We start from the raw sequence: 22316 nt of genomic DNA on the forward strand, positions 1-22316 counted from the left end.
ATTGTGGTTAAGATGAGGAAAGAACATTGACCTCTGGACAAATTTTTGTAGTGGCTCTGATGAGATATCTCTCTTGAAATAGAGGGGCAGAAACCTGATTGGAGGACATTTAGAAGATCCTACAACACGACTCTTAAGTTTGTCAAGAACATTTACAATTAACTGGGGAAAAGTGGAGCAATGGCAGAAACGGTTCACATCAAGGTCAAGGGAGTTTTTATTTGGTTTGTTTCACAGAGAACAGTATTAGTGTGTGTTTGTATGCTGGTGGTAATAGGACATCAAGAAGTGAGAGGTTATTGATGCAGGAGAGGGAGTGTTTGACAAGACTGTGAAGATGAGAAGACATAGGATGCAAACATTAGGTTCAGGGATTGATATTTAATACCATATTTCATTTTGGGAAATGACAGCATCATGCTGAGGGAATGGATTACTGTCATTGTTCTCTATGCTTTCATACTCAATGGAAGACTAAACAAAATAAACTCAGCAAAATAAGTTTTGGTTACAGTTAAGATTTGGTTAAAATTCTCTGATTCATTTTTTTTTTTTTTTTTTTTGGTTTGAAATAAGTGATTTTCCCAGTTTTGTGTATTTTTCAGGAGTATCTTGCCTTCATTAGGCAACTACTATAAAATTAAAATGAAAATAATGCATTTTCTAAAGGTTACACAGTGTGAGGTTGTTTTCATTGAAGAAAACATGAACAATTTTATTCAGAAGAAAAGGATAGTTTCACCTGAGCCACTAATGAGGCTGGAAACAAAAGACAGAACCTTTGAATTTGGTAACGTCTTTTGTTCAGAAGAATATAGTCCTTGAAAAGTCTGCTGCCACAGTAGCAGCCTAGGGCCCTGTTAGATGTCACAAAATTGCACACCAGTCACTAATGAAAGGTTGCATTTCAATAGTTCTTTAACAGCCTCTGACAACCATTCAGAGCTAATGGCACTGTATCTAATGTGGTGATTGGTGCTGGTGAAATATTTAAGGGTCATAGCAAGAATGGAGGAAATAGCTATGACTGAAATCCCGTGAAACAAAGGATATCTCACAAGTGAGAAGAAAACTTGAGATTGTGACAGTCTGATCGCAGGTCTCAGGGGGAAAAAAATGACCCAATTATTTTCCCAAATACTGGCATTTAAGATTTTAGTACTTCGATAGGGATGACTACCAAATCTATAAGAGAATCTCCACTGTCACAGAGAGATATGGGGTTTGGACTCTTCTCTTATTTCTCCTACCTCCTTCAAGCAGAGATAATAACACTAAATGCAGCCTTTATATCAGCTAGGATCCTTTAAGATCAAGTAACCTCATAGTGGCTTAAACAATGAGAACAATGTGCTACCTCAAATCACAAGAACTCAGAAGGTAGGCTTTATCAGAGCTGGTTACTTCAGTGGCTCCATGATGTGAGGGATCCTGGTCACTTTCTTTGGGAGTCTCTAGACTTTCCCTTTTGGGGCATAGCAAGATGGTACCGGCAGAGGGGCCTCACATGGCAATGCTAAAAGGCAGGAATGAACTTTTTTTTATTTCCTCTTTTTTAATTATGAGGAAAAGGATCCCAGAAGTCTCTCTGTAGACTTTCCACTTTTTGTTTTTCTGTCACAGCACTGTGTCTAACAAATCACTGATAAGGAAAATAGAATTATAACAATTGCCATAGACCAATGAACATTCACTCCTTGGGATGGGGAAGACCTCTAAGGATGCTTAAAAAAAACAAAAACAAAAACCAAAAACTAGTTTCTAAATAAAGCTGGGGTTCTGCCAGCAAAATAGAAGGCATGCCTAATGACTATTGAGAAGATGGAGAAATGCATGCAAAGTGATTATTAGCACAATGGCTGATGGACAAAAGTATTTGGTAAATATTAGCTGCTTTTATCATCCTATCAGAGCCTCTCTGATGGAAATAAAGTAAATGACACTAGCCTCATATCCCAGACTGTATACTCTGCCCTCCATCTGATCTGTCATCAAATTGTATAGTTAACCCTTTACTGTAACTTACTTTCTCCCACTTGGTTATAAATCCTTTCATCTTGTCATCCTATTTGTCTCACCCAAAAGCTGATACTAAGTTGTCTGTCTTCAGCCTTGCCTATGGTTGCCCATCTTTCATGTGGTAGCCCATTTGGCCTTTCTGAAGCCAGATCTGATAAAGATCACCATCTTCCTTAATATGTTGTAACATTTCCTCAATACATTACACCTGAAGGTTAAACTCTTCTAAATAATATCCATGTAGCCACTCTGCCATGCTAGTGGATGGAGGCTCCTCTCTCCAGCAGCTGTACCATCTGGAACATATAGTCCCCTTGATGACCATAGTGTGGGAGGAGAAAAACAGAAGACTCACACTTGGAGTCTCCCTTGTGTACAGTCAGGTACCCTGCTTGGCTCTGAGAGGGCTGAGAAGAGCCATCTTTCATTCACCAAGAAGGGAAGGAGGACATGTTTTTAAGGAACACTATTTTGATAGATGCAGAGAGATATCTCCCAGATTTCCTTTCAAGGAGGGAGTGTCTGTCAAAGTGCAGGGAGTTTGTCTATCATCAGTAGCTGAAAGTTGCTTTGTCTGAGGTCAGGCCCCTCCTGGGGTTTCCCACCTTCTAGAAGCATAAAGACCTGTCTCCACCCACTCACACAACTTTGAGGTGCATTGCTTATTTAAAAGCTCCCTTGGGTGGTGCTGGGGCAGGGGGGAGGCTTGCCTCACAGTTTGACTTGTCTTCCCTACCCTGCTTCATCCTTTCCTTCATAGTTCTGATCCCTTACAAATATCCCAAGTTGTACATCATTATCTGCTTTTGAAAAATCACAGCCTGCAACAACTAGCCATTTCTACCAGTGAATCTGTTAGCTCTCAATTCTTCTGCCTTGATTATCATTTTCTGATTTAAATCTTTTTACTCCAAATAGGTAGAAATCATTACTGTCCTCTGAAAGCATCACTGAGATTTTTGCAGATGAAATATCATTTATAGAGTACTTACATGCTGCTGAGGGCTCTCTTTCACTCTGTAATTCTAAAGCTGCCTATGATTAAACACATGCATAGAAGAGTCATCGGCTGAGACCCAGTAATTATTAAACCAGAGAATTTAGACTCAGATTTTTCCTTGACCCATTACACCTTTAAAACTTTACAGCCTATTTTCTTTTTAACTATGTTCAGTAGTCACTGCATGGGGCATCCTTTCCCTCTTTGCTTTGAGAGGCTCACTGGTATCCACCCAGCTCAGCATCTACACCTTCAGAAAGCCTTCCGTAGTTACCCCTGCCCTTGCACGGGTGTCATCTGTGTTGCTGCTATAACTAATACCCAAAACTTCTGTCCTTATCATTGCACTTGTTATTACCACATTATAATCCTTTTTGCCTCTCTAGCATTCCTGATGCCTGGTCAGTGCCTGGTGCCCTAGTGCCTTACCTACCTCTCAAAAGGATTTTGAGTGATGTATGCATCAGCACATTTAGGTATTGAAAGCATTTACAGAATGAATTTAATCATATTTTCCCCCCTCTAGCTTTGCACTGACTTCACCATACTAGAGGACTCAGTTAAAAAAGGAAAAAGATAGTGCCATTACTCAATGTGTGAAATGAGCATTTGCGAGTCTAGAGGAATTTGATTTAAGATTACCTTCCAACTCTGATAATTGGCTATTCCCAGTTTGAACTACACAGTGTAATCTAGCAGTGATGACTGGGCAGATGTATCTAATGAGGAACCTTCCTGGACAGAACCTCTTCATGTCTTCACAAATCCACAGTCAGCACCTGTTACCTGGAAGACCTCTTCCAGTGTTACTCTTTCAGTTAGGCGAGACAGTCCCATTAAAGCTGTATGTGTGTAACAGGAATTATGACCCACATGAGTACTCATATTTTGGTTCTCTTCTCTGCCAGTCTGCCAGTACTACCCCTGTTGTTTTATTTTCATATTAAGCAGGTGAGAGGAAAAGTGCTGAGCAAAATCTTCTATGGGTTCAGATGAAGTTAATGGGAGGAGGAGGAGGGGGTATAATATTCAGATGTTAATTTTTTTTGTGGCTATTCCATGTATTTCTGTATAAGACAGTAAATTTTTGTCTCTTGAGTTAAATGATGAGACATTTCCTATGAGTTTAATAATTGCCGTTTGAAGAAAGAAGAATGGAATGATTTGAAAACTGGAAAAGTCTGAAAATTGGGTTGCTCATTCGGTTAAGCATCCCGACTCTTGATTTCGGCTCACGTTGTGCTCTCAGGGTCTGTAAGCCCTGCATTAAGGCTCTGCACAGGTGGTGTGGAGCCTGCTTGGGATTGTCTCTCTCTTCCTTTCTCTCTCTCTCTCTGCCTTTTCCCCACTTGTGCTCTCTGTCTCTTTCAAAGTAATTACAAAAACACTTTAAAAATAACATTTTAAACATTATGATTGGATGGCAGGATGAAATATTGCCTGGTTGAAAATGTATCAGGATTAGGAAGATAGGAAGGAACTGGCATCAGTCAAAAAGAACGTGAAGAGTATCTGTTAGAACAAGCATGCACAAAATTAAATATGGTACAGGACTTATGTTCACTTAGAAGGCACTGATAATAAAATGCTGAAATTGGTAGATACTCATTAACCTTTTTTTTTTTAATTTAATGTTTATTTTTGAGAGAGAGCATGCATGTAAGTGAGCAGGGGAGGGGCGGAGAGAGAGGGAGACACAGAATCTGAAGCAGGCTCCAGGCTCTGAGCTGTGAACACAGAGCCTGACGTGGGGCTTGATCTCACAGGCCACGAGATCATGACCTGAGCTGAAGCCGGATGCTTAATGTACTGAAACACCCAGGCGCCTCACTCATTAACCTTTTCTACCCGGCATCCCCCAAGTCTCCATGGTTCAGCATCTAAAGGGTTAAGCCTGGTTTGGCAGGACACCTGGAGGACCCAAAATTCCTATTGTCACTTGTGTCCTTCCTGATGGATGAGTGCCATTCTGATCATCCCCTCTGATGTACATGAATGTTGAAACACTTTTTCTCTGTAAGCAGCAAAAATCTCCCAACATTTATTAAATTAAATTTTAATGTAACATCCATTTTCATGCCATTTCTGTGCATTTGAGGCTCCTAGAGTAGGAGCTGATTGAATTCATTAAATCTGTTGCTCCCGCCTGCTTCTCCCAGGTCTCATTCTTTGAGGGCACAAGAGTGTGGCCTTATCTTCACAGCAGCTCATTCAATGGATCTCAGATGTCTTCCTCTGGTTTATTTTGGAAACCTCAGTCAGCAAAATGACTTTAGTCCATCATCTCCCCTCATCCAGTGGAAACCCATTCTGTCAAGGGATTCTACTTTTCCTGAGGCACTTAGCACCTACCAACAATAAACATTTTTCTTCTGAACAAGTAGAGATAAAGCAGAGGAAACACATACACAGACACACACAGACACACACAGACACACATACACGAAAAAGACTTTTTACTGATTATAAACCAGGAAGCAAATGATGTCTTGCACCTCATACAATAAAAATCAGCTTCTGCTTCTGAAAATCAGTTATCCCAGCTCAACAAGCAACTGATCATTACCATTGTGGTGGTAATAGAATGCAATTTGTTTATTGAGGGTAGTGGAAAACTTAGCAGTTAAAGCATGCAGTAGTACAGAGAATTTGGAAGGCCTTACATTCTCTCATGTAGAATGGAGTAATGTTTAACCCTTGGTAGTGACTGAGTTTAAAACTGTGACAATTAAAAATTCATTAACAATCTTAAGTCTACTCTGCTAAGTGTACTTCAGAGAGTATTACTGTGTGAATAACAAATGAAAATTATGCAAATGGAAAAAAAAATAAACCACTCCGTAAAAGAACCATGTGGAGAGATGATAACCTCCTTCGTGGAACGTACTTTATAAAAAAACAGAAAAAGCCTTTATCAATCATTGCATAGGAAAAGCTGCCATTAATCTACGACAGTTCTTCCAAAAAGAGTATCGTCTTCCAGGTGGAGAGTCCATTTGCCTAGTTGAATGAAAAGGGAGCATTTCCTATAACTTTTATTTCACTCCTTATTGCCATGTGCTTTGAATAAAACAGTCACCGTTATTTTTCATAGAAAAAGTTACATATCGTGTCCATGCAATTCAGAATCTAAGTATGTACATAGTTTGTTGGTTTCATTGTAATTATTGTTAAATGTAAAAGTACAAAGACGGGACATTAGAATCCCCTTTGTGAGCAGGAGAATTCCATGTTGTGGCAAGATGGGCACAGTGAAGGTTACAGATAAAATTCATCTAACTTTAGGGGCCTGCAGAAGCCAGCACCTAAGTACATGTCAAAGTAAGGCCATATTTCCCAGCTCTAACAGAGCTCCATTTTCAGACATTCTTTGTATTTTTTTTTTAATACTTGTTTATTTTTTTGAAGGAGAAAGAGATAGAGCTTGAGCAGGGGAGGGGCAGAGAGAGAGGGAGACACAGAATCTGAAGTAGGCTTCAGGCTCTGAGCTCTCAGCACAGAGCTTGAATTGGGGCTTGAACTCACAAGCTGTGAGTTCATGACCTGAGCCAAAGTGGGACAGTTAACTGACTCAGCCACCCACATGCCACATTCTTCTTATTTTTAAGACTGCAACCCATCAGGGGCCCTTGAACCCTCCTATACTTTATCCTCCCCTCTTGTCCTTCTGTCTTTCGACCCTTTGCCATTCATCTATCCTTCCAGTTCTCTCTCCTTCAAACTAGTACCCAGCACCTGCTATGAGGTCAGCCACAGGCTGATAGAATGGCTAGATGAGTAAGTTAGATGCTTATTGTTCAGAGGGCCTTTATTTTTGCCTCTTCCCCCTCTAGACTTACATTTGCTTTCCCACCTATCACATAGGGCATCAAACTATTGAAATCCCCTATATCTTTCTCTTTTAAAATTAAAAAAAAAAAATGGCTCCTTTCTTGTCCCATGGAATCCTATCAGAATATCTCACACTAACATGGCAGGGATGATGATGGAGGGGTGATATCCCTCACACACACATTTTCATTTTATCGTCCGTATCCTGAATTGTGTTTACCTCTAAAGGAGGTATCACCCTGTAAGAATTGTGTGTTCTTAGGTAAGACAATAAAGGATATTTTTGAGAATGTGGGTCTTGAGAAAAGAATTTGTGAATGTTGTTCATAGTTGAGATTATGGAAAAGAGATAGTTTAGGAAGCAGTTAGTCTTCTGGTCCATTCTCAGCTTGGCCATTTACTCGTTATGTGAAGCTGGGACCTTTGGTTTCATCATCTGAATTCAGTAATGGGAATTAAGTCAACTGTAAGTTGTAAGGTATCATAAGTTGATAAGTTTACAATATAATTCTTTTTTTCGCTTTTAAAACAATGTTTATTTTTGAGAGACAGAGACAAAGAGAGAGCATGTGCATGGGGTGGGAAGGGGCAGAGAGAGAGGGAGACAGGATCCAAGGCAGGGTCTGCGCTGAGAAAGAGCCAGATGCGGAGGGCTCCAATTCAGGAGCCACAAGATCATGACTTGGGCCGATGTCTGATGCTTAACTGACTGAGCCACCTGGCGCCCTAGTTTATAATTCTTAAACTGTTTATATCCCTAACTTTTCTTTGTGCATGTATCTAAAGTCGCATTAATTAGAAGTTAGATCAGTAAGATATTTTGCCACTATTTCTGGATGTCTGTGCCGCTTGCCCTTTGCCAGCCTGTGTGGTTACAAGGCTGTGGGGGTCTACTTGAGCTGGTTGGTTCTACTTCCGAAGACTTGATGTGTTTCTTTCATATTAACGTTTCAGTGTCATCGCATTGATGGCTGGGAATCAGCCATAGTGGGAGAATTTAACAAACACTACAAAATAACGTTCTTTTGTAGCCAAAGAAAAATACATGTTAAACCTTTACCGGCACACCATTGCCCAAAGAACTCAGGCAGAGATTGAGACAAAAGCTTCTTTCTTCTTTTCCCAAATAACAGAAGAGGGTTCTGCAAGTCATGAGTTTCCGTTTTCCTAAGATGGTGCCCTTGTGCTAGGAGGGAAGCATATCCCCAAATCCTCCCCAAACCCACTTCTGCCTTCTAACCAAGGCAGTTTAATGCTATCTCCTGCCTTTTATTTCAACACAGTTCAGTTTCTCTCCGTGGCTGTAATAGTCTTGATTCCCTAATGCTATATAGTCTTGAATGAAGTCTTGCTAGCCTCTGTGGTTTTTCTTTGAAATTTCCCTGCTCCCATTTTTTTTTCTTTTTTTTTTTTTTGCAAAGTCAGTCTGTATTTATAACTCTCTCAAAGTCCAAATTTCAAATACCCCTTCTAATGTGAGGTAGTGTGTGGCTCTGAGCTGTCAAATTATTTATTAGATATTCTGTATTAAACATTTTTCTAAAATAGAAAAAAAGTATATATATTTACAGAGAATCCCAGGTTTAATTTTATGAGCATGATTTAAAATGCACTTAGTGGCTTCTTTTTTTTTTTTTTTTTTTTTAAATACAAAAGCGCTATTTGCAAAGTACAAATGGAAAATACAAAGTTGTTCTTTTAGTTCCTCAAACTTTCCTCAGGTTCTGCAGGTTATTTCACACAGCTGTGCTTTATGAGAGGCATCCAACCATATTTATTCAGCAGTTTCTCTGGGGCAGGGAGCTCGGAGCTCTTGCCCAGAATTAGCATAAGTAACCAGCACATTCCTGGTTGTCAGGCACATTTGCGCCTGCACATCACACTCCAGGGAGGCATAACACAGACCTGCAAAGTAGTGCTTCCACACATTTAAGCTCTGAGCTTCTAGCCTTACCTATCACTTCAAAATGCAAATTCCTCCTTTAATGTTTGAGGATTTCTGCCTGTGTCTTCTTTTCTCACTAAATGATCCCTCTGCCCCCACACCAAGGTGGGGGCTCTGGCAACTGCAGACCCTTTGCCTGGAACCTTGAGAAATGCAAAGCTTTCACTTTCTACCCGCTTTGTCCTCCTTTTTATTCTCTGTGACCTCCATGTCTAACGACTACTTCTGGAGGGGCTCAGGCTGACAGATGAGCCCATATGTGTCTTCCCACCTCAGTGACTCACATAAGTAGATCTCAGTCTTGTGATGGCACTGGGGAGAGTGGCTTCTTAAGAATACTTGAGCATTCTGCATTTGCCTTTGAAAGTGTTAAAAAGAAAAGCACAGGTGGCTCAGTCGGTTAAGCATCCAGCTTTGGCTCAGGTCATGATCTCATGGTTGGTGAGTTCGAGCCCCGTATCAGGATCTGTGCTGACAGCTTGGAGCCTGGAGCCTGTTTCAGATTCTGTGTGTCTCTCTCTCTGCCCCTCCCTCATTCATACTCTGTCTCTCTGTCTCTCAAAAATAAACAAACATTAAAAAGAAAAGAAAAGAGGGGCGCCTGGGTGGCTCAGTCGGTTAGGCGTCCGACTTCAGCTCAGGTCATGATCTCACAGTTTGTAAGTTTGAGCCCCGCATCAGGCTCTGTGCTGAGGTGTCAGGTGTGCTGACACCTCAGCACAGAGCCTGGAGCCTGTTTCAGATTCTGTGTCTCCCTCTCTGTCTGCCCCTCCCCTGCTCTCGCTTTCTTTCTCTCTCTCAAAAATAAATAAACATTAAAAAAAGAAAGAAAGAAAAGATAGCTAGATACAGATTCAAGTGATCTTCGTGTGCATCTATAACCAGCTCCAAACAATCAGATTTCAGTTATTCGGCCTACTGTGGGCAGGGACCAGGACCCACTATTAACTGTAACTGGGTTCATCTCTTGGTGGGTGTCTAGCCAAAAGACACAACCAAGACAAAAAATAGGGAAAGGAAGTGTTTTATTTATAGTGTTTTCTTTGGATATCTTTCTAAGTCAGCAATGACTGTACATAAACTTTGTTTAAACCAAAAGCCTGACTTTATGACCCACCAAGCATATATTGTGCACCTGCTTTGTAGATGTGGAGCCTAAAAGAAAACCATATTGTCCTTTAGTATCTATCAATGCTGCTACTCCCTACACTCCTTGACATTAAAACTTGTGAAGTAAAATAAACATTAAAAAAACTTTTTTTAAGATAAAAAAATAAGCAAAACAGAAAAAAACCTTGTGATTCCTGCTTGTATGCTAATCTATAATCTTTTGAGCTTTGACAAGATATAAAAAGTATATAAGTCTGTGAAAACTGTTCATTCTCTACAATACTTTTCATGTGAAGAGCATGTTTCCTGGGCAGCTGTCCAAACCTTGGCTCGATTGAAACTCTCTTTCTTACTTTTAGAGATTCTAAAAGGTTTGTTCATTTTATATCAGCAGATGTTTTGGCCTAGATACTATCCTTTATTATCTTTAAGCATTAACACACCCAGAAGATATGAAAGCCCCGGCTTTACTTGCTTATTTTTGTTAACCCCAAATAAAAGGGAAATGGATTTGGGTAGAGATGACACATGGCAAACACAAAATTCATTCTCCTACCTGTAGATGACTTTTATTTAAGACAAATATTTTTATCAAATCATCATGTTGTGCACTTGAAATACCTTACAATTTTGTTTGTCAGTTATACCTCAGTAATGCTCAATACTAAAATAATGGTTTTTCAAGAGCACTTTTGTATTGGTGAACATAAAACATAATTTGAATCTGGCACATCCTTAAGTATTGTTTGAAATGCAGACAAGATGTCAGCAAGCACTTCCCAGAGTTTACAAAATGCAGAAAGGATTCTCCTGCAAAGCCACAGTTGTCTTCCACAGCATTATTAACCTGCCAGTTGTATTACCAGCAAAAAAGTGGGTTTATGTGGGAATAGCAGAGAATTGGAATCAGGATAAGCAAGCTGCAGCAAACTCATACACAAATCAACTGAACAAAGGAGGAAAAGGGGTAAGTTGGGAAGACTGTTATAAAGTCTATTAGAGTAAATTGGGAGTTGGAAGTGTAGTGGCTTTTCCTTGGCTGAGCTGTGGCTGTCTTCTATTGGCTGGGCTGTTGCTAGGGGAGAAAGAAAGCCTTTCTTCCTCCTGCTGAGGGAGCAAAGTAGTATCTACCTGAAAGGCCATCTCTTCCTGTTGGGGTCTGCAATTGATGACAAGTGGTAGAACATGATAACTCCCCCTGCTGGCCTCATGACTTCATTGTAGTGAGGTTTCCAGTTAGTAATTTTCAAGGTATACATTCATATTTTCCTACTGAAAGTACTGTATATTTTGTCCCTGAAAGAGGGCTTTTCAAGTTAAAAATTCCCTTTGTGAACTGGAACACTGCCCTGTCATTTTATACATACACACATGCACCCACACAATTTACTATTAAACTAGCTTTTTACTGTTAAAACAGTTAACTATCACAATTAAACAAGTTGCCTGAGAGATTCTTTCCAACTGTGTGCTTCAAGCCCCAATACAATTTAGAGCTACTTTAATGAGGGAAGGAATATAAAACATTTGCAGAGTTCTTGTCCACAGTCTATTTTTGCTCAGAAATTATGACTTCAAGATTTCTATTCAAAGGGTGTCTGGCTGGCTCATTTGGTAGAGCATGCAACTCTTGATCTGGGGGTTGTGAGTTCTAGCCCCAAGTTGGGTGTAGATATTACTTAAAAATAATAAAATTTAAGGGGTGCCTGGGTAGCTCAGTCAGTTAAGCATCCTTGGTTTTGGCTCAGGTCATGATATCATGGCTTATGGGATCAAGCCCCACATCAGGGTCCATGCTGATAGTGCTGAGTCTGCTTGAGATTCTCTCTCTATCCCTCTCTCTCTATCCCTCCCCTGCTTGCACTTGCACACTTTTTCTCTTCCAAAATAAATGTGAAAGCAATAAATAAGACAACTTAAAAATATATTTCTCTTCAAAAATAAGACACATGGACATACAATGCTTTTTAGGAAGTTGAAGAGGAAGTTATCACTCCTTGCCCCTTCCTTTCTTTGTGTCCTGAAATTTGTGACTAAGTGCATTGAAAATAATTAGAATGAAATTTAGCCGTGGGAAAAGTCATCTCACGTTTCAGCAGGATTCCATTATCTTTCTTCAGCTTCACTCCTCATTTTCTTCAGGATATTGCAAGTTGTAAGACCTACTAGTAGAATTTATGTCAAACACATTTTATTGGGAAAGAGATTTTAAGGTGGAATAAAAGTATATTCCTTTAATCCTTCTGATTGACTTACTTTAATCTGGATTAACCAAAATGCCTGAAGACCCTAAGAAATTGCATGAGATTTTATCTCCCAGAAAGCTGTTCTTATATGTCAACCCACCATGCAATTAGAAAGCCAGTAAAGGAGTTTTAACCCAGGACTCTTGAGGCTGAAGAAAGTTCAGAGTGTTTATTTGCTCTTATACAATATTCATTCTTTTGTTGCTTCTCTTAAATCCCATTTAAGTCAAGATGCTGTACTGCTAATGAGCATTCCCAGTAATTTAAGGCACTGACCTCATATTTTCTCAAATAGTATTTGTTGGTGCAAATGAAATTGTTTTGTTTCTTACCATGTTTTTACCCCCAATTTTGCAGAGGCATTTCTTGATGTTTTTAATTTAGAAAAATATTAAGGGACACCTCTAAGACAGTCCTTCTCATCCAGAGAGGATTAAACCTAAAAATACATATTTTAAATGAGTTTGGAAGGTATGTTTGGTGTCATACAAATCAAAATATAGGCCATGTGGCATACTTGGAATGTACTTGATGCCTCTGGGAGCACCTCACAGAGAAGGGTAATAATCTTCCAGAGCAGAATGCTGTCATTAGCAACAAAGGTGACCATTAATGGCAGGTGACAGGTGTCTACATCATGTAAAAACAGAAATGCTGCTAATGTACTTTTAAGATCAAAGATATAAAAACTGTCATTCTATTTTTTTTTTATTTTTTTTAACGTTTTATTTATTTTTGAGACAGAGACAGAGCATGAACGGGGGAGGGGCAGAGAGAGAGGGAGACACAGAATCGGAAGCAGGCTCCAGGCTCTGAGCCATCAGCCCAGAGCCCGACGCGGGGCTCGAACTCACGGACCACGAGATCTTGACCTGAGCTGAAGTCGGACGTTTAACCGACTGAGCCACCCAGGCGCCCCAAAAACTGTCATTCTAATTTGAATAACTTTGTAGCATGTTTCTAGGTGACCAAGGGCAGACATTTATTAATTTCACAATGGTTAAGAGTTCTCTTGAGATACAATCAGTAGGCTACCTACTGATCAATAAAAACAGGCCAAGTGCTGTGGGGTTAATGTCCTTAGGTAAGTTACTTAGGTTTTTTGAGGCCTCAGTTTTCTTGTCAATTAAATCTTATCCCAATAATTAAGTGAGATCAAATGGCATAATGTAAGTGTTTAATCACATACTTGGCCTACACTAAGTGCTAACATCTTTAGCTTATTTCTCCCTTTTTTATAAAGTGTTTTCACATCGATTCCCTTATTTTGGCCAGATGGTTTCTAGTTATTTGTTCAGGGTATGTATTTCCTCCATGAACAAATAAAACCCTGAGGTTCAGAGATATTAACTGGCTTTCCAATGCCCATAAGGATGGTAAGTATCTAAGTGTAGAGTACTAGTGCAAGCCTTCAAGGTTCTGTCTCAGGGCCTAATTTCCAGCCTTGCCACCAACTTGGTTTGTTCCACTCATGGGGTCCAACTTTCTCCTCTGTAAATGAAAGAAGTTGAAATTGCTGTTTGTGGTATCAGCTCATTTATGGCCACAGACAACCTTATAGTCTCAGTAGTATAGAGCAGTATGCATTTAGTTAGCCCACAGATCTGCAGGGCACCTGAGGGTCTACTGATCTAGGCTAGGGATGGCCACGAGTGGCTCAGTTGCCCATGTCTTTGATCCTCCTCCTCAGCCAGCCCAGGCATATTCTTGTGTTGTGGCACATGTGAAAGACAGCAGGCAAATAGCACAATTTTTTTTTTCCTGTTCATAGTCCATTAACCACAGCACATCGTGTGGCCAACCCAGAAACAAGGGGTGGTGATATATATGTGGTTTCTTTCCTGAGAGGAAGAACAGCCAAGTCCTATGCAAAAGATGTGGATAGGAAGAAGAGGGGTAGAGACTTGGACATGTGAATGCAATATACTTAAAGTGCTAAGATTTCTTTTACCTCCAGGATGTGACGATTTTCTTCCAATTTACATTTTTTGGGCAGACCCTTTTTATCCTTGTTCTTTCTTTTTTAATGTTTTACAAATTGCCTTTCACTGAAGGATGGAAAACTCAGGTCAGTTTGACTTTTTTTTTTTTTTTTTTTTTTTTTTGGTGTGTGTTAATCTTGTTGCTCCTTGAACTTGCTGTTCTATAAGGTAACATTGAAAGGAAATCTCATATGTGGTGGGAATACTACATCCTCTTTATCGTAAATATAGTTTCAGAGTTCCCATGTCCTTTATTTAAAAAGGAAAGAGGGAGAGAATTAGTCCTTTCTAGATGCAGCATGCAGGAACTTTGGTCTGAGAAGAGCTTAAGTAAGGAAAGAAGTAATGTAAGTGGGAAAAGGGGGTGTGGTAAACCCACAGGGCAGGGTCATTTCTGTTGATTGATGGCATCTCCTGTCCTGATCTCATAGGAATCCCCATGTTCAGTTCCAACCTTCAGCTTCCTTTCTTTTCACTCAGTAGCTGTCACTGCTTTGCCTGTCTTCTGAAGATTCCTTTCCTCTTTATTTCTAGCTGTTGTATCTTTGTGTTTTTGTTTATTTTTTATATTTTTTAAAAGTGTAAAAACAGAACACGCTCTTTAAAATCTTATAAGCAATGTAGAAATACATTTGGGAGAGTATGAAAGCAACTCTTTTATTGATGTTCTTAGAAATAGTCACTTGGGCTTATTTACTTTTCAGGGACTTTGTTGACAATCAACATAGGGGAACAAATGACAAATAAATACTGGAAAGGATAAATATTTTAGCTTTTTATGTTGGGAGTTGAGAGGAAGGGGTCACTAGCTTGAGCCTGTGCTCTGTGTATCCCAGCATTCAGGCACGTGTGGAAATCTAATGCTTTAAGACAAGCATTGGTCTATTATGTGGTAGAATGAGGATACTTTTAATGAAGATGATAAGGGATGTTAATTAAAACATGTGTCATTGATCTACAGAAAATATTACAATTACAGTAAAGGGTATTTCACTCAAATTACTTTCCTGCTTAATATGAAAAATAAAAATCTTAAGGTGGTAGAATTGTAGGGGGGGGGAAAGTAAGAAATAAAAAGACTTAGGACTTAAGTTAACAATGAATTTGCAGAACTTGATTCAGCATCAAAGGGAGCCATTGGCTTTTGTTTAGAAATCAACCCCTGAACCTTGACATTTCTAGCTGCAGTGTGGCCCTTAGCACTTCAGGGCTGGGATCACCATCAGCACTTTTAATTCCTTTGGAAGGTAGAGGTGATGGTCATGCACTCCTCTACATCACGGCAGTATTATCAGTTTGACATCACTGGTGCCAACTGTGACTTTAGGAAATGATCTCTTATGTCAGTAACAGTGGTTTCTGTGCTCGTCAAAAGCTGAAACTTTGAGGTGATTCAAATCAATGATTTCTGCTGATGGATGTATTGAAGGGAAGGTCCATTGAGAGAGCAGCTAAAGCTCTGTCTTTGCAGGGCCCCTGATCTTGGAAATCTGTGAGGAAGGGACAAGAACAGTAAATCTTTGTCCAGTTATTACTTTGATTTTGATGGGAAAAGGGTAGATTGTATCTAAAAGGGCCCAAAGAGATACTGGTTTTGCATTGGATGGTTCTCTGCTCACCCCCCCTTGTTTTTGGAGGTCAGTGGTGATGACAAAATTCAACTCTTCTGTCACCACAGAGCTTGTTATGCAACAGTAAAACAAAATAAAAAATGGCCAATTTGATTCACCCCCAAGAAGAATGGTAAATCCCAATTAATTGGACATCAAAGTCAAACAGGGAATGGGAGATTAGGATGAAGGAATGACAGATAACATCGTTCTCTTCCCATTCATCAGATGGATTTGCCACTTCCCATGATGGAAAAATTTATATTTGATGAGACCATGGGGAAGAGTTTGGTTTTTTTTTTTTTTTGAAAATGATTGTATTTTTTCATTCTGGATTGCCTGAGAAATGAGCCAGCTTGAACGGGTCCACACCCGGTAAAAGTTTGCATAGAAATAGAGATCTCTTTTTTGGAAGGACATTGCAACTTTTTATAGAACACACTTTCCTCAAGTGCTGGGCAGCAGTCATTCCCCAGAGCTCCTAGAAAAAGGGAGCATCAAAATCCTGGTGTCCATGCAGTCTGTGCATCCTTTAATGGATACATACAAGAATTAAAAGTAATGTGGGAGCATGGTCCCTTCGCTGAAATAGAAACCTGAACTTTGTTCCAGCAAACCTCTCAGGCCCCAGCACATTTCTTTGTAGAATAATTGGACAATGGAGAATAATTGCCTTCCCTTCTTTTGTTATTCAAAGAATCTGTAAATTTTAAAAATTTCCCCTTTTCCCAGTGAAGTTATTCCTTAATCCACACTGTAGGAATTTATAGAATTTGTCCCAAGCTATAGTATAAGACAGTCACCAAAAGCATCTTCAGCTTGTACAGCATCAAGGAAAGATCCCTGTTAAGGTGGTTGTTGTTGCTAGTTCATCCAGTAGCCATTTCTCCTTCTTTTCATGTTAAGAGACATCTTTGTATATTTGGATGGTAACATGCTTCTTACTAGGGAATACGTTGTATTGGTCTGTGCCAACCATAGCAATCCCGTTCTCCTTTGGCAGCGTTAATGGTGGAGACTAAAAGGGAGTCTTTGGTGGAGTGCTTTTTATCAAGCTCAACTTAGGAATTAAAAAAAAAAAAGGGCATCATAAGGTAAAGGCCCTTTATGATATTATCCACTCCTGCCTTCCTGGAATGCTATTAAGAATATGACCATCAATACTACAACAGCCGTCCTGTGCTAAGAAAAACCATCACCAACACCTGATAACCTGATAATGGTAGGATAGAAATTGGGAAAAATCAAGGTTCCACTTATTCAACTGCTAAACCAGCCTGTTGTGGGCTTCTTTTTTATAGGGAACAAGAGAACATCATTTTTGCTTAAACCACTTTAGTCAAATATTCTTTTACTTGTGGCTGAAAGATCCTAACTGACATAGCTGCCATATAACAGAGATGACCCATTCGGTGACCATCCATAGTTTTGGAAAGAAGATGACTATATATGAGAGTTCATTCCATATTTAGAAATTGGATTTGAATATTTGGAGTACAGAAAAAAAGAAAACAAGAGTATGGCAATCATGAGGTTTTATTTTTCCCCAAATTGTCTTGAAAATAATTAATAAAATGGTAATCAGTCAAGTGGGACCTTATTATTTCCTTCTTAACTCTGTTGTAGGAGAAAAAGCTGAGATGTTTTAAAAAAATGCTTTATAATCTGGGATTGCATTTTTAATACTGTGATAGTACTATGATAGGGCCAAGGAGTGATTCAGCCATCCGAAGGAAAGTGGGAATAAGTTAGCTGGATCTGTGCTCAGGGTCTTAGGCAGGCTGAAATCAAGTTGTCAGGCAGTGATCTCCTTTGAAGCTAGAGGTTCTCTTAGAACTGGATGCATATTGTTAGCAGAACTCAGTTCCTTGTGGTCGTACGGCTGAGGTTCTCTCTCTCTCTCTCTTTTTTTTTTTTCTGGCTGTTAACTAGAGGCTGCTCTCACCTCCAAGAGATTGCATACTTATACGTCTAGATCCTCTCACAACATAGCAGCTTACTTCTTCATGGCCAGCAGAAGTGTGTTTCTCTAACATCAGAATCCTCTCTTTAGAGCTTCCCAACTTACCTGGGATAATAGCTTTTATATTGCAAAATTAATGGATTAGGAAATTTAGAATGCCTGCAAAATGTGATCACTTTTACCATATAATGGAACCTAATTGTGAACTTGATAGTTCATCATATTTATAGGTCCCATGCACATTCAAAAACAATACCTCATAGGGCATGTATGGAAAGGACCAGAAATCTTGGAAACTGTCTTGGAATTCTGTGTAACATGATGTTGTCTTTATTGTGTAGCTCAAGAAGTGGAGGCTCAGATAATTAAATAATTTGCCTACATCACATGACCGATAAACAGAGGACTATAAACTCTACTGTTGATACCTGTATCTTCTGCTGAAGAACTTTATAAACATCTAGTTTGAATTCTATACAAAAAAATTTTTTTCCATTATTACTGATTCCATTAATTCCAGAAGGAAAGCATGTCAATATTCTTTTCCTTGAATATATGGTCTTTTTTTGTTTGTATTTTACATAGATCTATTTTTAGGCTTTCATAATTTTCTTTATGAGTTCAGTTATTTTACTGTGATTTTTAACAGAAGTTATATCCCTCAATTGTAAATTCTAATGGCATATAGGTTTTAAAAACCCAGATCTCATACTTTTATGTCATTGACTAACCTTCAAGATAGGATTTGTTCTCAATATTAGGAAATACTTGTCCAAATGAGAAGTGAGGTAATTAACAGTGATTATCACAAAGACCTGGATTGAACTTTTGGCTCTACTATTTACTAATTTTGTTATCTTGCTGAATAAGTTGATTTTCTGGCTTTTGTTTACCACTAAATCAGGATTTACTAGTGTCACAGTTAAGCAGTGTTGGACATTAGAGTGGTAAGGACAGATTTTAGTCAGCAATAGAAAAATAAGGAAAATACTAGTATGAACTGAACTCAAGTTTGATTTGTACAGAGATGATTTTATAGGGAAAATGAGGGAGTAGGGAGATGGGCGAGTTGGGACTCAGTAGAGTAAGGGAAGTGAAAAAATATAAAAAGCAGGAAGGAGGGAGGGTTGGTCCTTAGGAGACTGATTTGCTCTAACCAGAGCTTACAGACATTAGACTCCTACCTTGTTGTAGAAACTTGGAGACAGGGGCTCTATTTTCAGGTGTTGGCTAGAGCAAATAGCAAATTCTTTTGGTAGCCTTGAGTTTTTGCAAGAATGCCCTATTAATGGGGCTAGAATCATCCTAGAGATTTGTGGCCTTGACCAACATGTTAGAAGCTGTGCTAGTGCTTTGTTCAAATCTTTATAGGCCCAGGTGGAGGCCTCATTGAGAAAGGTCTCAGAAAAGCCTGCCTAGGAGAGAATCTTGGCAATTAATTACAATAATGTACCTAAATTTCTCAGCAAAATTTCTGTTGCAGTTGAACTCTGCCCAATATTAGCTATTTCAAATTATACTTGTGAATTTTATTATTTTAGTAATTAAGTTTTAACTATTTAACCGTTTAACTAAAGTCTTAACTATTAGCAAGGCACCTGGACAAAAGAGGATTTAACTGCGGTCAGGTCACACACACAAAACTAAAAACAAAAAAAAACATTAGACCAGTCCACAAATATTATTCTGCTTTAGAGTTGAAATGGAAAGATACAGGTAAATTAATCTAAGAGGTACTAACCACATAGAGCATTCTCATTCCACAACCTTTACAATTGTAAATTGTAATAATAGCAATTCTTTCCATTATCATTTTATTGGTGGTATTCATTTTGATTGATTTGTATTTATTTTTTAACCATCAAATCTTTCCCTTTGCTGCTTTTGAAAATGTTCTTTTTGGAATAGTTATCAGGGAATGAAGGATTAGGTTGCTTAAATAGGCCAGTCTTAACAGAATGAAAAACCCTGCATGTGTTAGGAAAAATGAGATCGTTTTAAAACAGCAAAGGGAAAAGATACTGAATTCTGGTCTCACTAACAACACGGGATGGTGAGCAGGGCTGGCACATCACTGAATCTCCCCTTTTTCCATCAACAAAATAATAACTTGCTGAGAGGTTCAGGCAGGCATTCATGTTTTATTTTGTTCCTAGATCCAAATTAAGCCCCTAAAAACACTATAAAGTTGAAATTAATGTCTCTGTATAATTGTATAATACATTTTTAGTCTCATTTTAATACTTGCTTTAGCATCTGGAATACAAAGAAAGCTACCCAAGAATGACTTTGTACCTTTTTAATAGACTCGTATAATGTAATAGAAGCATGCCGACCATTTATGTATCTGCAGGGACTTAGGGTTATCTAGCTGAATGTCTCTTTTTACAGATGAAGAAAGAGAAAATAAGAAAGGTTAAGTACTTTGCTTACAGCCATGCAAGCTCACTGAGCTTGGCTGTTTTCTTCCCAGCCCGCTACATTCTTGGCCTCTCTGCCTCTATTTATTGCTCACTCTTTTTCTTTTGCTTACTTGACTTTTGTTTATTCATCTTAGCTTTTGCTTTTTCTTTCTTTTCTCTCTCTTCCTTTCTTTCTACCTCTGCTTTCTGGGGAAAGAAACTAACACTGTTGCTACTGTAAATATTTGAAGTGCAAGAATTTAAAGTGGGGAGGAAATGCCTCTAGTCACAGAGCAAGGGGATACAGCAAGTCACATTGCAGAAATGCATTTTATGAAAATGGATAGTGCTTGCATTGAATGTGAAACATAACAAGCAGGCCTTGATTAGATGATTTTAGGCTCCTCACTCCTCTTCTTGTGCCTTAACTTCTCTTTCCAGTTCATCCTCCATAGGATAAACAGGTTTGTTTTCCAACAAATATTGAGGATTTATTATTTTTTTTTAATTTTTTTTTAACATTTATTTATTTTTGAGACAGAGAGAGAGAGAGCATGAACAGGGGAGAGTCAGAGAAATAGGGAGACACAGAATCCGAAACAGGCTCCAGGGTCTGAGCTGTCAGCACAGAGCCCGACACGGGGCTAGAACCCACAGACCGTGAGATCATGACCTGAGCCGAAGTCAGACGCTTAACCAACTGAGCCACCCAGGTGCCCCGAGGGTTTATTATTAAAAAAAAAAAAAAAAAACATTAAAAAATTCTTAACAAAATTGTAATGTTTCTTATAAAACAAAGTTCATTAACTCTGCACTGAAGTCCTTTCACATTGCCTTTGTATTTTCGGGCTCATCTCTCATCTTTGGCTCTGTCCAGCCTACAGGAAAGCCACCAGTTTCTTGCCATTCCCTGACAGCTATATTCCCTTTTCCAAATATATCATTTACCCTTCCACTTGCTGAGATCCTGTTTATCAATTTATGTTTCAGCTCTCCTTTTCTTGAATTTACTTGGTGGAATTCTTTCTCTGAGCGTCCTCCCTCTTCCAATGAGTTAAAAAAAAATCTACACAATATTTATTTTCTCATTATGGTTATCCTGAATTTTTCCTTTTGCTTTTCTTTGTCAAAATCATTTTTATAAAACTTGAAGGAAAACTTGAATATTTACAGAATAACATTTCTATTCAACTAGAAAGAATACTGATACACACACCTGTTTATTTCCTTTCTGCCTTAGAAAAAAAGCAGAAACTACCCCAATCTTGGAAGCCTCTGGAGGTCCATTCCAGATCCTGTTGTCCTTCTCTACCCATAGAGATAAACACTCACTAAGTGTATTATCTAATATTTTTTGAAACTTTTACCACATGCAGTAGTATCTCTGAACAGAGTACTATTTGGTTTTGCATAGTTTTGAACTTGACAAAAATGGAATCCTACTGTATTTTCCAACTTGATGTTTTCTGTCACTGTTCTGTCCTTGAGATTCATCCATTTTGATGTGTGAAGATATGACTTATTTATGTCCATAGTGTACATTATTTTAGTGTATGACTACATCACAAGTTACTTACACACTCTCTAGCTGATATTTTTATTAGAAATAAATATAGCAAATGATCCTAATCTATATGTATTTCCTATCACCTGTGACCTGTCTTATAGTGTGGGAAGAATGGAAAGCTGAAGACCATACTTCCCCGACACGTTTGCAGTTACTATTCTGGATGGAATCTTGGTTTCATATATTACTTTTATAGCATCTCATAAGCATATTACCATGTCGTCCCTCATGCAATTTAGGATATTTATTATTTTTCTTAAAAGTTCTAGAACATTCTTTTCTAAAAAGTTTGTATATGGTCCATGATGTCCACTTTGTTGCTTCTCTTTTATATGGTTCTACTTCTCATATATAGTTACTTTAGCTTATGAGGTCATGTTTCCATGTTAGGCCATACTTTGTGTCACTCCTGGTGATTTGGGAGAAAGTGCACGGGATAAACCCAGGAGAGATGTCCCAAAGACCCAGTTTGCTGCTGTTCCACCAAGAAACTTATTTGGTCCCAGATTAGCCTATAAAATCCTGGAAAGAAGCAGCATTGTAAAATAATCTTGTTATATTTCAATTCCTTAACCCTGACAGGGTATTTACATGGAAAAGGAATGGCGGAGTAAATGCATGAAAATAGCTCCTCTGGCTGT

This window comes from Lynx canadensis, chromosome A1, assembly GCF_007474595.2.
Source record: "Lynx canadensis isolate LIC74 chromosome A1, mLynCan4.pri.v2, whole genome shotgun sequence".
NCBI lineage: Eukaryota > Metazoa > Chordata > Mammalia > Carnivora > Felidae > Lynx > Lynx canadensis.